The 16,159-nt window shown below is 49.7% G+C and overlaps 13 non-coding genes across 13 annotated transcripts; all 13 read left to right on the plus strand.

Moving 5' to 3' along the window:
* The first annotated feature begins 78 nt into the window (after positions 1 to 78).
* Positions 79 to 269, plus strand: LOC115458593. Its single transcript, XR_003940097.1, has one exon. It is a non-coding gene; the product is annotated as a U2 spliceosomal RNA (small nuclear RNA).
* Positions 270 to 995: 726 nt separating this feature from the next.
* On the plus strand, positions 996 to 1,186 carry LOC115458604. Its single transcript, XR_003940108.1, has one exon. It is a non-coding gene; the product is annotated as a U2 spliceosomal RNA (small nuclear RNA).
* Positions 1,187 to 1,911: 725 nt separating this feature from the next.
* On the plus strand, positions 1,912 to 2,102 carry LOC115458617. The gene has a single exon (XR_003940119.1). It is a non-coding gene; the product is annotated as a U2 spliceosomal RNA (small nuclear RNA).
* A 731-nt stretch (positions 2,103 to 2,833) lies between these two features.
* On the plus strand, positions 2,834 to 3,024 carry LOC115458621. Its single transcript, XR_003940122.1, has one exon. It is a non-coding gene; the product is annotated as a U2 spliceosomal RNA (small nuclear RNA).
* Positions 3,025 to 3,754: 730 nt separating this feature from the next.
* On the plus strand, positions 3,755 to 3,945 carry LOC115458622. The gene has a single exon (XR_003940123.1). It is a non-coding gene; the product is annotated as a U2 spliceosomal RNA (small nuclear RNA).
* A 730-nt stretch (positions 3,946 to 4,675) lies between these two features.
* On the plus strand, positions 4,676 to 4,866 carry LOC115458594. Its single transcript, XR_003940098.1, has one exon. It is a non-coding gene; the product is annotated as a U2 spliceosomal RNA (small nuclear RNA).
* A 723-nt stretch (positions 4,867 to 5,589) lies between these two features.
* On the plus strand, positions 5,590 to 5,780 carry LOC115458595. The gene has a single exon (XR_003940099.1). It is a non-coding gene; the product is annotated as a U2 spliceosomal RNA (small nuclear RNA).
* A 727-nt stretch (positions 5,781 to 6,507) lies between these two features.
* On the plus strand, positions 6,508 to 6,698 carry LOC115458596. Its single transcript, XR_003940100.1, has one exon. It is a non-coding gene; the product is annotated as a U2 spliceosomal RNA (small nuclear RNA).
* A 728-nt stretch (positions 6,699 to 7,426) lies between these two features.
* Positions 7,427 to 7,617, plus strand: LOC115458597. Its single transcript, XR_003940101.1, has one exon. It is a non-coding gene; the product is annotated as a U2 spliceosomal RNA (small nuclear RNA).
* Positions 7,618 to 8,348: 731 nt separating this feature from the next.
* On the plus strand, positions 8,349 to 8,539 carry LOC115458598. The gene has a single exon (XR_003940102.1). It is a non-coding gene; the product is annotated as a U2 spliceosomal RNA (small nuclear RNA).
* A 724-nt stretch (positions 8,540 to 9,263) lies between these two features.
* LOC115458599 lies at positions 9,264 to 9,454 on the plus strand. The gene has a single exon (XR_003940103.1). It is a non-coding gene; the product is annotated as a U2 spliceosomal RNA (small nuclear RNA).
* A 728-nt stretch (positions 9,455 to 10,182) lies between these two features.
* LOC115458600 lies at positions 10,183 to 10,373 on the plus strand. The gene has a single exon (XR_003940104.1). It is a non-coding gene; the product is annotated as a U2 spliceosomal RNA (small nuclear RNA).
* A 724-nt stretch (positions 10,374 to 11,097) lies between these two features.
* Positions 11,098 to 11,288, plus strand: LOC115458601. Its single transcript, XR_003940105.1, has one exon. It is a non-coding gene; the product is annotated as a U2 spliceosomal RNA (small nuclear RNA).
* Positions 11,289 to 16,159: the final 4,871 nt, after the last annotated feature.

The raw sequence follows: 16,159 nt of genomic DNA on the forward strand, positions 1-16,159 counted from the left end.
TGTGTGGACCCGAGTCTTTTCACCCTGAGCAGCCAAGAGGAGGGGCCAAAGCACAGCGGCTGAGCAACAAGCAGCGGCATCGCTTCTCGGCCTTTTGGCTAAGATCAAGTGTAGTATCTGTTCTTATCAGTTTAATATCTGATACGTCCCCTATCTGGGGACCTTATATTAAATGGATTTTTGGGACAGGGAGACGGAACCGGAGCTTGCTTCGTCCGCTCCGTGCATCGACCTGGTATTGCAGTACTTCTAGGCACGGTGCGCTTCCGTATACGGAAGATCTGAAAAGTAAAAGTTAGAGCTTGGTTCTCATTTGAGCGGTTCTTCTATTTTTTTTTGGATTTCAGCGAGGTCTTCTGTAGTCACTTTTGCTTTTAGAATGCACATGCAGCTGCTCCCTGGATACCTTTTTTTCTTTCCCACCCTCCAACTCTGTTCTTTTTTTCCTTCTCTTACCCTTGCAGGTCTTTTGCTCTCCCCCATCTGGAATTAAATTTTATTCCGCTCCCGACCTGCCGGGATTCGATCCCACGACCTGTGGTTTCGGTGGATTTTGCTGGATTCGTCTGTTAGCCCAGCAGGCAGATGTGAGCCTTTTCACAGAAAGCAGGCTTGTGTGGCGGGGAGGGGAAGAGGGAAAAAAAAAAAAAAGCTTGACTAGTATCCACCTCCCCGCCCCCTTTCCATCCCATAGGGGATTAAGTTTGCCTGTGAGGGCCACGCGAAATACTGTGGCTACGCCCCTGAGCCACAGAAGAGTACTCATGCAGATGAGGCCCAGCTGCAGGGTTTTTCTGTCTCTGTCTCGCACGCATCAGTCACCTTTAGGCTTTCTCGGAAAGGCGTTTCCTTTTTTAGCCATCGTGCTAAAAACGCGCCCAGCGGTGCCCGCTCGATGGAACCGTGATGTCGCCGGCTGTGTGGACCCGAGTCTTTTCACCCTGAGCAGCCAAGAGGAGGGGCCAAAGCACAGCGGCTGAGCAACAAGCAGCGGCATCGCTTCTCGGCCTTTTGGCTAAGATCAAGTGTAGTATCTGTTCTTATCAGTTTAATATCTGATACGTCCCCTATCTGGGGACCTTATATTAAATGGATTTTTGGGACAGGGAGACGGAACCGGAGCTTGCTTCGTCCGCTCCGTGCATCGACCTGGTATTGCAGTACTTCTAGGCACGGTGCGCTTCCGTATACGGAAGATCTGAAAAGTAAAAGTTAGAGCTTGGTTCTCATTTGAGCGGTTCTTCTATTTTTTTTTGGATTTCAGCGAGGTCTTCTGTAGTCACTTTTGCTTTTAGAATGCACATGCAGCTGCTCCCTGGATACCTTTTTTTCTTTCCCACCCTCCAACTCTGTTCTTTTTTTCCTTCTCTTACCCTTGCAGGTCTTTTGCTCTCCCCCATCTGGAATTAAATTTTATTCCGCTCCCGACCTGCCGGGATTCGATCCCACGACCTGTGGTTTCGGTGGATTTTGCTGGATTCGTCTGTTAGCCCAGCAGGCAGATGTGAGCCTTTTCACAGAAAGCAGGCTTGTGTGGCGGGGAGGGGAAGAGGGAAAAAAAAAAAAAGCTTGACTAGTATCCACCTCCCCGCCCCCTTTCCATCCCATAGGGGATTAAGTTTGCCTGTGAGGGCCACGCGAAATACTGTGGCTACGCCCCTGAGCCACAGAAGAGTACTCATGCAGATGAGGCCCAGCTGCAGGGTTTTTCTGTCTCTGTCTCGCACGCATCAGTCACCTTTAGGCTTTCTCGGAAAGGCGTTTCCTTTTTTAGCCATCGTGCTAAAAACGCGCCCAGCGGTGCCCGCTCGATGGAACCGTGATGTCGCCGGCTGTGTGGACCCGAGTCTTTTCACCCTGAGCAGCCAAGAGGAGGGGCCAAAGCACAGCGGCTGAGCAACAAGCAGCGGCATCGCTTCTCGGCCTTTTGGCTAAGATCAAGTGTAGTATCTGTTCTTATCAGTTTAATATCTGATACGTCCCCTATCTGGGGACCTTATATTAAATGGATTTTTGGGACAGGGAGACGGAACCGGAGCTTGCTTCGTCCGCTCCGTGCATCGACCTGGTATTGCAGTACTTCTAGGCACGGTGCGCTTCCGTATACGGAAGATCTGAAAAGTAAAAGTTAGAGCTTGGTTCTCATTTGAGCGGTTCTTCTATTTTTTTTTGGATTTCAGCGAGGTCTTCTGTAGTCACTTTTGCTTTTAGAATGCACATGCAGCTGCTCCCTGGATACCTTTTTTCTTTCCCACCCTCCAACTCTGTTCTTTTTTTCCTTCTCTTACCCTTGCAGGTCTTTTGCTCTCCCCCATCTGGAATTAAATTTTATTCCGCTCCCGACCTGCCGGGATTCGATCCCACGACCTGTGGTTTCGGTGGATTTTGCTGGATTCGTCTGTTAGCCCAGCAGGCAGATGTGAGCCTTTTCACAGAAAGCAGGCTTGTGTGGCGGGGAGGGGAAGAGGAAAAAAAAAAAAAAAAAAAAAGCTTGACTAGTATCCACCTCCCCGCCCCCTTTCCATCCCATAGGGGATTAAGTTTGCCTGTGAGGGCCACGCGAAATACTGTGGCTACGCCCCTGAGCCACAGAAGAGTACTCATGCAGATGAGGCCCAGCTGCAGGGTTTTTCTGTCTCTGTCTCGCACGCATCAGTCACCTTTAGGCTTTCTCGGAAAGGCGTTTCCTTTTTTAGCCATCGTGCTAAAAACGCGCCCAGCGGTGCCCGCTCGATGGAACCGTGATGTCGCCGGCTGTGTGGACCCGAGTCTTTTCACCCTGAGCAGCCAAGAGGAGGGGCCAAAGCACAGCGGCTGAGCAACAAGCAGCGGCATCGCTTCTCGGCCTTTTGGCTAAGATCAAGTGTAGTATCTGTTCTTATCAGTTTAATATCTGATACGTCCCCTATCTGGGGACCTTATATTAAATGGATTTTTGGGACAGGGAGACGGAACCGGAGCTTGCTTCGTCCGCTCCGTGCATCGACCTGGTATTGCAGTACTTCTAGGCACGGTGCGCTTCCGTATACGGAAGATCTGAAAAGTAAAAGTTAGAGCTTGGTTCTCATTTGAGCGGCTCTTCTATTTTTTTTTGGATTTCAGCGAGGTCTTCTGTAGTCACTTTTGCTTTTAGAATGCACATGCAGCTGCTCCCTGGATACCTTTTTTTCTTTCCCACCCTCCAACTCTGTTCTTTTTTTCCTTCTCTTACCCTTGCAGGTCTTTTGCTCTCCCCCATCTGGAATTAAATTTTATTCCGCTCCCGACCTGCCGGGATTCGATCCCACGACCTGTGGTTTCGGTGGATTTTGCTGGATTCGTCTGTTAGCCCAGCAGGCAGATGTGAGCCTTTTCACAGAAAGCAGGCTTGTGTGGCGGGGAGGGGAAGAGGGAAAAAAAAAAAAAAAAAAGCTTGACTAGTATCCACCTCCCCGCCCCCTTTCCATCCCATAGGGGATTAAGTTTGCCTGTGAGGGCCACGCGAAATACTGTGGCTACGCCCCTGAGCCACAGAAGAGTACTCATGCAGATGAGGCCCAGCTGCAGGGTTTTTCTGTCTCTGTCTCGCACGCATCAGTCACCTTTAGGCTTTCTCGGAAAGGCGTTTCCTTTTTTAGCCATCGTGCTAAAAACGCGCCCAGCGGTGCCCGCTCGATGGAACCGTGATGTCGCCGGCTGTGTGGACCCGAGTCTTTTCACCCTGAGCAGCCAAGAGGAGGGGCCAAAGCACAGCGGCTGAGCAACAAGCAGCGGCATCGCTTCTCGGCCTTTTGGCTAAGATCAAGTGTAGTATCTGTTCTTATCAGTTTAATATCTGATACGTCCCCTATCTGGGGACCTTATATTAAATGGATTTTTGGGACAGGGAGACGGAACCGGAGCTTGCTTCGTCCGCTCCGTGCATCGACCTGGTATTGCAGTACTTCTAGGCACGGTGCGCTTCCGTATACGGAAGATCTGAAAAGTAAAAGTTAGAGCTTGGTTCTCATTTGAGCGGTTCTTCTATTTTTTTTTGGATTTCAGCGAGGTCTTCTGTAGTCACTTTTGCTTTTAGAATGCACATGCAGCTGCTCCCTGGATACCTTTTTTTCTTTCCCACCCTCCAACTCTGTTCTTTTTTTCCTTCTCTTACCCTTGCAGGTCTTTTGCTCTCCCCCATCTGGAATTAAATTTTATTCCGCTCCCGACCTGCCGGGATTCGATCCCACGACCTGTGGTTTCGGTGGATTTTGCTGGATTCGTCTGTTAGCCCAGCAGGCAGATGTGAGCCTTTTCACAGAAAGCAGGCTTGTGTGGCGGGGAGGGGAAGATGAAAAAAAAAAAAAAAAAAAGCTTGACTAGTATCCACCTCCCCGCCCCCTTTCCATCCCATAGGGGATTAAGTTTGCCTGTGAGGGCCACGCGAAATACTGTGGCTACGCCCCTGAGCCACAGAAGAGTACTCATGCAGATGAGGCCCAGCTGCAGGGTTTTTCTGTCTCTGTCTCGCACGCATCAGTCACCTTTAGGCTTTCTCGGAAAGGCGTTTCCTTTTTTAGCCATCGTGCTAAAAACGCGCCCAGCGGTGCCCGCTCGATGGAACCGTGATGTCGCCGGCTGTGTGGACCCGAGTCTTTTCACCCTGAGCAGCCAAGAGGAGGGGCCAAAGCACAGCGGCTGAGCAACAAGCAGCGGCATCGCTTCTCGGCCTTTTGGCTAAGATCAAGTGTAGTATCTGTTCTTATCAGTTTAATATCTGATACGTCCCCTATCTGGGGACCTTATATTAAATGGATTTTTGGGACAGGGAGACGGAACCGGAGCTTGCTTCGTCCGCTCCGTGCATCGACCTGGTATTGCAGTACTTCTAGGCACGGTGCGCTTCCGTATACGGAAGATCTGAAAAGTAAAAGTTAGAGCTTGGTTCTCATTTGAGCGGTTCTTCTATTTTTTTTTGGATTTCAGCGAGGTCTTCTGTAGTCACTTTTGCTTTTAGAATGCACATGCAGCTGCTCCCTGGATACCTTTTTTTCTTTCCCACCCTCCAACTCTGTTCTTTTTTTCCTTCTCTTACCCTTGCAGGTCTTTTGCTCTCCCCCATCTGGAATTAAATTTTATTCCGCTCCCGACCTGCCGGGATTCGATCCCACGACCTGTGGTTTCGGTGGATTTTGCTGGATTCGTCTGTTAGCCCAGCAGGCAGATGTGAGCCTTTTCACAGAAAGCAGGCTTGTGTGGCGGGGAGGGGAAGAGGAAAAAAAAAAAAGCTTGACTAGTATCCACCTCCCCGCCCCCTTTCCATCCCATAGGGGATTAAGTTTGCCTGTGAGGGCCACGCGAAATACTGTGGCTACGCCCCTGAGCCACAGAAGAGTACTCATGCAGATGAGGCCCAGCTGCAGGGTTTTTCTGTCTCTGTCTCGCACGCATCAGTCACCTTTAGGCTTTCTCGGAAAGGCGTTTCCTTTTTTAGCCATCGTGCTAAAAACGCGCCCAGCGGTGCCCGCTCGATGGAACCGTGATGTCGCCGGCTGTGTGGACCCGAGTCTTTTCACCCTGAGCAGCCAAGAGGAGGGGCCAAAGCACAGCGGCTGAGCAACAAGCAGCGGCATCGCTTCTCGGCCTTTTGGCTAAGATCAAGTGTAGTATCTGTTCTTATCAGTTTAATATCTGATACGTCCCCTATCTGGGGACCTTATATTAAATGGATTTTTGGGACAGGGAGACGGAACCGGAGCTTGCTTCGTCCGCTCCGTGCATCGACCTGGTATTGCAGTACTTCTAGGCACGGTGCGCTTCCGTATACGGAAGATCTGAAAAGTAAAAGTTAGAGCTTGGTTCTCATTTGAGCGGTTCTTCTATTTTTTTTTGGATTTCAGCGAGGTCTTCTGTAGTCACTTTTGCTTTTAGAATGCACATGCAGCTGCTCCCTGGATACCTTTTTTTCTTTCCCACCCTCCAACTCTGTTCTTTTTTTCCTTCTCTTACCCTTGCAGGTCTTTTGCTCTCCCCCATCTGGAATTAAATTTTATTCCGCTCCCGACCTGCCGGGATTCGATCCCACGACCTGTGGTTTCGGTGGATTTTGCTGGATTCGTCTGTTAGCCCAGCAGGCAGATGTGAGCCTTTTCACAGAAAGCAGGCTTGTGTGGCGGGGAGGGGAAGAGGAAAAAAAAAAAAAAAAGCTTGACTAGTATCCACCTCCCCGCCCCCTTTCCATCCCATAGGGGATTAAGTTTGCCTGTGAGGGCCACGCGAAATACTGTGGCTACGCCCCTGAGCCACAGAAGAGTACTCATGCAGATGAGGCCCAGCTGCAGGGTTTTTCTGTCTCTGTCTCGCACGCATCAGTCACCTTTAGGCTTTCTCGGAAAGGCGTTTCCTTTTTTAGCCATCGTGCTAAAAACGCGCCCAGCGGTGCCCGCTCGATGGAACCGTGATGTCGCCGGCTGTGTGGACCCGAGTCTTTTCAACCTGAGCAGCCAAGAGGAGGGGCCAAAGCACAGCGGCTGAGCAACAAGCAGCGGCATCGCTTCTCGGCCTTTTGGCTAAGATCAAGTGTAGTATCTGTTCTTATCAGTTTAATATCTGATACGTCCCCTATCTGGGGACCTTATATTAAATGGATTTTTGGGACAGGGAGACGGAACCGGAGCTTGCTTCGTCCGCTCCGTGCATCGACCTGGTATTGCAGTACTTCTAGGCACGGTGCGCTTCCGTATACGGAAGATCTGAAAAGTAAAAGTTAGAGCTTGGTTCTCATTTGAGCGGCTCTTCTATTTTTTTTTGGATTTCAGCGAGGTCTTCTGTAGTCACTTTTGCTTTTAGAATGCACATGCAGCTGCTCCCTGGATACCTTTTTTTCTTTCCCACCCTCCAACTCTGTTCTTTTTTTCCTTCTCTTACCCTTGCAGGTCTTTTGCTCTCCCCCATCTGGAATTAAATTTTATTCCGCTCCCGACCTGCCGGGATTCGATCCCACGACCTGTGGTTTCGGTGGATTTTGCTGGATTCGTCTGTTAGCCCAGCAGGCAGATGTGAGCCTTTTCACAGAAAGCAGGCTTGTGTGGCGGGGAGGGGAAGAGGAAAAAAAAAAAAAAAAAGCTTGACTAGTATCCACCTCCCCGCCCCCTTTCCATCCCATAGGGGATTAAGTTTGCCTGTGAGGGCCACGCGAAATACTGTGGCTACGCCCCTGAGCCACAGAAGAGTACTCATGCAGATGAGGCCCAGCTGCAGGGTTTTTCTGTCTCTGTCTCGCACGCATCAGTCACCTTTAGGCTTTCTCGGAAAGGCGTTTCCTTTTTTAGCCATCGTGCTAAAAACGCGCCCAGCGGTGCCCGCTCGATGGAACCGTGATGTCGCCGGCTGTGTGGACCCGAGTCTTTTCACCCTGAGCAGCCAAGAGGAGGGGCCAAAGCACAGCGGCTGAGCAACAAGCAGCGGCATCGCTTCTCGGCCTTTTGGCTAAGATCAAGTGTAGTATCTGTTCTTATCAGTTTAATATCTGATACGTCCCCTATCTGGGGACCTTATATTAAATGGATTTTTGGGACAGGGAGACGGAACCGGAGCTTGCTTCGTCCGCTCCGTGCATCGACCTGGTATTGCAGTACTTCTAGGCACGGTGCGCTTCCGTATACGGAAGATCTGAAAAGTAAAAGTTAGAGCTTGGTTCTCATTTGAGCGGTTCTTCTATTTTTTTTTGGATTTCAGCGAGGTCTTCTGTAGTCACTTTTGCTTTTAGAATGCACATGCAGCTGCTCCCTGGATACCTTTTTTTCTTTCCCACCCTCCAACTCTGTTCTTTTTTTCCTTCTCTTACCCTTGCAGGTCTTTTGCTCTCCCCCATCTGGAATTAAATTTTATTCCGCTCCCGACCTGCCGGGATTCGATCCCACGACCTGTGGTTTCGGTGGATTTTGCTGGATTCGTCTGTTAGCCCAGCAGGCAGATGTGAGCCTTTTCACAGAAAGCAGGCTTGTGTGGCGGGGAGGGGAAGAGGAAAAAAAAAAAAAAAAAAAAGCTTGACTAGTATCCACCTCCCCGCCCCCTTTCCATCCCATAGGGGATTAAGTTTGCCTGTGAGGGCCACGCGAAATACTGTGGCTACGCCCCTGAGCCACAGAAGAGTACTCATGCAGATGAGGCCCAGCTGCAGGGTTTTTCTGTCTCTGTCTCGCACGCATCAGTCACCTTTAGGCTTTCTCGGAAAGGCGTTTCCTTTTTTAGCCATCGTGCTAAAAACGCGCCCAGCGGTGCCCGCTCGATGGAACCGTGATGTCGCCGGCTGTGTGGACCCGAGTCTTTTCACCCTGAGCAGCCAAGAGGAGGGGCCAAAGCACAGCGGCTGAGCAACAAGCAGCGGCATCGCTTCTCGGCCTTTTGGCTAAGATCAAGTGTAGTATCTGTTCTTATCAGTTTAATATCTGATACGTCCCCTATCTGGGGACCTTATATTAAATGGATTTTTGGGACAGGGAGACGGAACCGGAGCTTGCTTCGTCCGCTCCGTGCATCGACCTGGTATTGCAGTACTTCTAGGCACGGTGCGCTTCCGTATACGGAAGATCTGAAAAGTAAAAGTTAGAGCTTGGTTCTCATTTGAGCGGTTCTTCTATTTTTTTTTGGATTTCAGCGAGGTCTTCTGTAGTCACTTTTGCTTTTAGAATGCACATGCAGCTGCTCCCTGGATACCTTTTTTTCTTTCCCACCCTCCAACTCTGTTCTTTTTTTCCTTCTCTTACCCTTGCAGGTCTTTTGCTCTCCCCCATCTGGAATTAAATTTTATTCCGCTCCCGACCTGCCGGGATTCGATCCCACGACCTGTGGTTTCGGTGGATTTTGCTGGATTCGTCTGTTAGCCCAGCAGGCAGATGTGAGCCTTTTCACAGAAAGCAGGCTTGTGTGGCGGGGAGGGGAAGAGGAAAAAAAAAAAAAGCTTGACTAGTATCCACCTCCCCGCCCCCTTTCCATCCCATAGGGGATTAAGTTTGCCTGTGAGGGCCACGCGAAATACTGTGGCTACGCCCCTGAGCCACAGAAGAGTACTCATGCAGATGAGGCCCAGCTGCAGGGTTTTTCTGTCTCTGTCTCGCACGCATCAGTCACCTTTAGGCTTTCTCGGAAAGGCGTTTCCTTTTTTAGCCATCGTGCTAAAAACGCGCCCAGCGGTGCCCGCTCGATGGAACCGTGATGTCGCCGGCTGTGTGGACCCGAGTCTTTTCACCCTGAGCAGCCAAGAGGAGGGGCCAAAGCACAGCGGCTGAGCAACAAGCAGCGGCATCGCTTCTCGGCCTTTTGGCTAAGATCAAGTGTAGTATCTGTTCTTATCAGTTTAATATCTGATACGTCCCCTATCTGGGGACCTTATATTAAATGGATTTTTGGGACAGGGAGACGGAACCGGAGCTTGCTTCGTCCGCTCCGTGCATCGACCTGGTATTGCAGTACTTCTAGGCACGGTGCGCTTCCGTATACGGAAGATCTGAAAAGTAAAAGTTAGAGCTTGGTTCTCATTTGAGCGGTTCTTCTATTTTTTTTGGATTTCAGCGAGGTCTTCTGTAGTCACTTTTGCTTTTAGAATGCACATGCAGCTGCTCCCTGGATACCTTTTTTTCTTTCCCACCCTCCAACTCTGTTCTTTTTTTCCTTCTCTTACCCTTGCAGGTCTTTTGCTCTCCCCCATCTGGAATTAAATTTTATTCCGCTCCCGACCTGCCGGGATTCGATCCCACGACCTGTGGTTTCGGTGGATTTGCTGGATTCGTCTGTTAGCCCAGCAGGCAGATGTGAGCCTTTTCACAGAAAGCAGGCTTGTGTGGCGGGGAGGGGAAGAGGAAAAAAAAAAAAAAAAAAAGCTTGACTAGTATCCACCTCCCCGCCCCCTTTCCATCCCATAGGGGATTAAGTTTGCCTGTGAGGGCCACGCGAAATACTGTGGCTACGCCCCTGAGCCACAGAAGAGTACTCATGCAGATGAGGCCCAGCTGCAGGGTTTTTCTGTCTCTGTCTCGCACGCATCAGTCACCTTTAGGCTTTCTCGGAAAGGCGTTTCCTTTTTTAGCCATCGTGCTAAAAACGCGCCCAGCGGTGCCCGCTCGATGGAACCGTGATGTCGCCGGCTGTGTGGACCCGAGTCTTTTCACCCTGAGCAGCCAAGAGGAGGGGCCAAAGCACAGCGGCTGAGCAACAAGCAGCGGCATCGCTTCTCGGCCTTTTGGCTAAGATCAAGTGTAGTATCTGTTCTTATCAGTTTAATATCTGATACGTCCCCTATCTGGGGACCTTATATTAAATGGATTTTTGGGACAGGGAGACGGAACCGGAGCTTGCTTCGTCCGCTCCGTGCATCGACCTGGTATTGCAGTACTTCTAGGCACGGTGCGCTTCCGTATACGGAAGATCTGAAAAGTAAAAGTTAGAGCTTGGTTCTCATTTGAGCGGTTCTTCTATTTTTTTTTGGATTTCAGCGAGGTCTTCTGTAGTCACTTTTGCTTTTAGAATGCACATGCAGCTGCTCCCTGGATACCTTTTTTTCTTTCCCACCCTCCAACTCTGTTCTTTTTTTCCTTCTCTTACCCTTGCAGGTCTTTTGCTCTCCCCCATCTGGAATTAAATTTTATTCCGCTCCCGACCTGCCGGGATTCGATCCCACGACCTGTGGTTTCGGTGGATTTTGCTGGATTCGTCTGTTAGCCCAGCAGGCAGATGTGAGCCTTTTCACAGAAAGCAGGCTTGTGTGGCGGGGAGGGGAAGAGGAAAAAAAAAAAAAGCTTGACTAGTATCCACCTCCCCGCCCCCTTTCCATCCCATAGGGGATTAAGTTTGCCTGTGAGGGCCACGCGAAAAACTGTGGCTACGCCCCTGAGCCACAGAAGAGTACTCATGCAGATGAGGCCCAGCTGCAGGGTTTTTCTGTCTCTGTCTCGCACGCATCAGTCACCTTTAGGCTTTCTCGGAAAGGCGTTTCCTTTTTTAGCCATCGTGCTAAAAACGCGCCCAGCGGTGCCCGCTCGATGGAACCGTGATGTCGCCGGCTGTGTGGACCCGAGTCTTTTCACCCTGAGCAGCCAAGAGGAGGGGCCAAAGCACAGCGGCTGAGCAACAAGCAGCGGCATCGCTTCTCGGCCTTTTGGCTAAGATCAAGTGTAGTATCTGTTCTTATCAGTTTAATATCTGATACGTCCCCTATCTGGGGACCTTATATTAAATGGATTTTTGGGACAGGGAGACGGAACCGGAGCTTGCTTCGTCCGCTCCGTGCATCGACCTGGTATTGCAGTACTTCTAGGCACGGTGCGCTTCCGTATACGGAAGATCTGAAAAGTAAAAGTTAGAGCTTGGTTCTCATTTGAGCGGTTCTTCTATTTTTTTTTGGATTTCAGCGAGGTCTTCTGTAGTCACTTTTGCTTTTAGAATGCACATGCAGCTGCTCCCTGGATACCTTTTTTTCTTTCCCACCCTCCAACTCTGTTCTTTTTTTCCTTCTCTTACCCTTGCAGGTCTTTTGCTCTCCCCCATCTGGAATTAAATTTTATTCCGCTCCCGACCTGCCGGGATTCGATCCCACGACCTGTGGTTTCGGTGGATTTTGCTGGATTCGTCTGTTAGCCCAGCAGGCAGATGTGAGCCTTTTCACAGAAAGCAGGCTTGTGTGGCGGGGAGGGGAAGAGGAAAAAAAAAAAAAGCTTGACTAGTATCCACCTCCCCGCCCCCTTTCCATCCCATAGGGGATTAAGTTTGCCTGTGAGGGCCACGCGAAATACTGTGGCTACGCCCCTGAGCCACAGAAGAGTACTCATGCAGATGAGGCCCAGCTGCAGGGTTTTTCTGTCTCTGTCTCGCACGCATCAGTCACCTTTAGGCTTTCTCGGAAAGGCGTTTCCTTTTTTAGCCATCGTGCTAAAAACGCGCCCAGCGGTGCCCGCTCGATGGAACCGTGATGTCGCCGGCTGTGTGGACCCGAGTCTTTTCACCCTGAGCAGCCAAGAGGAGGGGCCAAAGCACAGCGGCTGAGCAACAAGCAGCGGCATCGCTTCTCGGCCTTTTGGCTAAGATCAGGGGACCCTGATGGGGAGAAATGCTGGCTTCGGCCTAACCCGCAGTATCCCTGTTCTCGTCATTAAGGTGCGAGGTGTTGTTTGTTGACAGCGGTGTCACAAGCGCTTTGGTGTTTCCCTTCGGGGAGGTGCCCAGGAGATGGCGGCCTCATGGATGCGCCGGAATGCAGTTTGTTTTGAAGCAAGAGGAGATTTTACGATGGAGCGATTGCTGTTCAGTCGCCTGATTTTGCAGAAAGAGCTGGGATTTGGACCAAGAGACCTGGATTATTTGTTTGCTTTTCCTGGTGGAAAAAAATTTGAAGTAGTTTTCGCTACTTTTCAAGCTTTGGAGCAGTGTGTTGCCAAGATGGAAGATAAGAAAGAAAGTACCGCACTCCGTAATTTTGTTTTTACTCCCCTTACTCGACCTGAGAGGCGGGTAGTGACTGTTTTGATGTACAGTGAACTGGTGAAATATGAGGATGTTTTTACATGGTTGAAGCAGTATTGTGAAGTTGTCCATGGCAATGAAGTTCGTGATGAGGATGGAGTGAAGAGTGGAGCTATGAAATTTCATGTCAAGTTGAGATATGATGCTGCTGCAAAGGATTGGGTCCATGTGCCAAGCCGTATACAGATTGGGGCATGTCAGGGCAGCGTCTTCTACGTGGGCCAGCCAAAAAAATGTAGGAAATGTGGAGGTGATGGACATTTTGCTAGAGACTGTGATCAAGAGTACTGCAGCAATTGTGGCAGTGTTGGGCATACTGCCTTTATCTGTGTCATCTCCAAATCGTGTAATCTGTGTGGTGAACAGGGACATGTCTTCAAATCTTGCCCGTATTCCTATGCCAATCGGAGTAAAGGAGGACCCAGGTGTGGGCCTTCGCGAGACTTTGATGGGAGGCCAAGGAGTGCACATGTAGCTGCTGAAAAGGCTAAGGAGAGATCTGAGGTAGCTGTGGAGAGCCTGGCGGTAGCCATAGAGACCCCTCTGATAGTCAAACTGGCAAGAGGGGCTACGGCTCCTTTGGATTTTGAGGCTGAGCCGGCTGTCCTGACAACCCCGGAGGAGGCTGGCCAGGCTAGTCTAGTTGCTGAAGATGGAATACAACAGGAGGCATGTGCTAGTCCCGTGCCTGAGTCCCCTCAGGAGGAGAAGACTCCAGGGGATAGGCAGTCCATGGACATTTGTTTCGAGGGAGAGCTGTTTCGAGGGGATATTGTTGATCCGCTTCAAGAGCTACTGGATGTTTCTACTGTGTGGAGTATGGGGAGCACTGAGGGGGAAGAGACCTCGGAGGATCCTGCTGGATGTTCGATGGATGTTGCGGAGTGTCATAAAAGGAAAGAGGAGGAGCGGGACTCACAGGATAGTGACATTGGGGCCACAGGAGGGGCTTATTTGGAGCCTGAGTTGGTGGTCCAATTTCAGGGTGCTACTGGGATGGAAAAGGAAGGGAAAGAGAGAGTTAAGAAGAAGAAACGATGAGCGCTGTGGGGTGTCCTGGGCATTTGATGCAGTTTACTCTCTTTGGGCTCCTAATGTTTCTTTTATGCTCCATTAATGTTCGGAGTATAAGAGATAAGGGGAAGTGTGGGGCGGTAATGCTGTATTTGAAGAGTGTTGGATGTGACATTTTCTTTTTGCAGGAATGTGGGATTCCGGACGCTGTCTTGCACCAGGAGATGGAAAACAGATGGGATGTTGGGTGGTCGGTGTGGTCTGGGGATAACAGTAATAAATGTTCAGGAGTTGGGATTTTGGCAGGGAATGCAGACTTTCAAGTGGAGTGTGTTTTGGAGTGTGTGAAAGGGAGGGTTGTGTGTGTGGATGGGACCTGGAGGGAGAGGGCGGTTAGGCTGATTAATGTGTATGCTCCAACTGAGCTGAGAGAGAGGGTTGAGGTGTTTGAGAGATTAGAACCATTATTGTTAACACATAGGGTGGTGGTGTTGGCAGGGGACTTTAATGCAGTATTGGCCAAAGAGGATAGGTTATCGGCAGTTAGCGGAGGGTTGGATGGGAGTTCTCATGCCCTGAGGGATCTAACGGTGGATGCAGGTCTGCTTGATGTGTTTAAGTGTCTGCAACCCGCTGCTCCTGGGTTCACTTGGTTTAGTGAAGGAAAGCGGGCTGGGTCTAGAATTGACTATGTGTTTGTGTCACCATCAGTTGCTCTTGAGAAAGCTGACCTATTACCTGTGTTTTTTTCAGATCATCAGGCCCTGAAGGTCAGCTTAAATTTTCCAGGGACAGTGGCTATTGGAAAGGGGTGGTGGAAATTAAATATTAGTTTATTGAGTGATGCCAATGTTAAGGCAGAGTATGTGCGGAAGTTTCATGCTTGGAGTTCTTTAAAAGATTTATTTTCTTCCCTGGGGGAATGGTGGGAGAATCTTAAAATTCGAACAAGGGATTTTTTTGTACAAAAGGGAAGGGCTAAGGCAAGGAGGGATAAGAGGGTGGTTGAAAAGTTGGAGGCCACTCTGCAGAATTTATATGTTTTGGCAGGGTTTGGCTTTGAGGTACAGCGGGATATAATTGAGGTTAAGCATAAGTTAAGAGACTGGTATCAGCAGAGGATGCAGTCTGTCATGTTTCGGGCCCGAGCGCAGTTTATTGAGGAACATGAGCGCTGCTCAAGGTTCTTTTTTCATAAGGTGAGGGCGCGGACATCCATTCTGACTAGCCTGCTGGATGAGAATGGTATTGAACAGAGGGATACAGAGAGGATTAAAGGGTTAGTTTTGCAGTATTATACAGCGTTGTATACCTCTCGGGCGTATGATCAGGACATCGCCTTGGACTATTTGAGGTGCTTAGACGGGGAGGTGTCGAAAGAGGAAAGTCAGGGCCTGGGGAGGGAGTTGGAGGGAGAGGAGGTTGAGAGAGCAGTGAAGTCTATGAAAGGGGGGAAGGTTCCAGGAGAGGATGGTTTACCCATTGAATTCTATAGGGAGTTTTGGTCTCTTCTTCAGGGGGATTTTTTGGCCATGTTGAGAGAGATTTTGGATAAAGGGGCATTGCCGGCTTCACTGAGAAAAGGGTTGATTGTGTTGATTAAAAAGAAAGGGGATAGGCGCCAGGTTGAGAACTGGCGTCCAATTACTCTCTTGAATACTGATTATAAAATCCTGGCTAAGACGTTGTTTTTCCGCTTGCAAGAGGTGATAGGGAAGGTGGTTGGTCCAGCTCAGACTTGTGGCATCCCAGGCCGTAGAATTGTGGATAATCAAGCTTTGGTGAGGGATGTACTTTTATACTGTGAGGAGCGGAACCAGCCGGTGTGTGTGGTTTCCTTGGATCAAGAGAAAGCCTATGATAGGGTGAACAGAGCATTTTTGTGGTCCGTTATGGGAAAGATGGGTTTGGGATTTAGATTTATTGGGTGGGTGAGGGCTTTGTTGCAGGATAGTGTTAGTAAGGTTTTGGTGAATGGGTTTCTGAGTGCAGAGTTTAGAGTGCAATCAGGGGTGAGGCAGGGATGTCCTATCTCCCCTCTTCTTTACGTACTGGCAATTGAACCATTTGCTAGCGCAATTAGGAAGGAGGCCCGTATTAGAGGCGTGCCTCTCCCAGGTAGTGGGGGTTTAGAAGCACGGTTGGCTCTTTACATGGATGATGTGACCATTTTTTGTAGGGATAATGACTCCATAAAGTGGATGGGCTGGCATTGTGCAAGGTTTGCTGCAGCTTCCTCTTCAAAGATTAACATTAGTAAGAGTGAGTGCTTGTATCTTAATTGGAGGGGTAGTGAGGTGGATTGGGGGTTAAGGAGAGTTCGGGAGGAGATTAAGATCCTGGGGTTGTTTTTTGGGAAAAATATGGCTAGTCGTAATTGGCAGAGGGTGTTTGAAAAGACACAGAGTAGAATAACTCAGTGGAAGACACGAAATTTGACCTTATCAGGGAGGGTCCTAATTGTGAAAAATGAACTCTTGCCATTGATGTTGCATGTGGCTCCTGTGTTTCCTATTGGTTCCTTTGGGTTGAGGACTTTGACGAGACAGATGTTCTGTTTTATTTGGGGTGGGAAGATGGAACGTCTCAAGCGGGAAGTCATGCGCTACCCGCTTGAGTGCGGGGGAAGGAAGGTGCCTGATTTGGAAGTGAAGTTGTTAAGTGTGTCAGT

Source organism: Microcaecilia unicolor, unplaced genomic scaffold (genome assembly GCF_901765095.1).
Source record: "Microcaecilia unicolor unplaced genomic scaffold, aMicUni1.1, whole genome shotgun sequence".
NCBI lineage: Eukaryota > Metazoa > Chordata > Amphibia > Gymnophiona > Siphonopidae > Microcaecilia > Microcaecilia unicolor.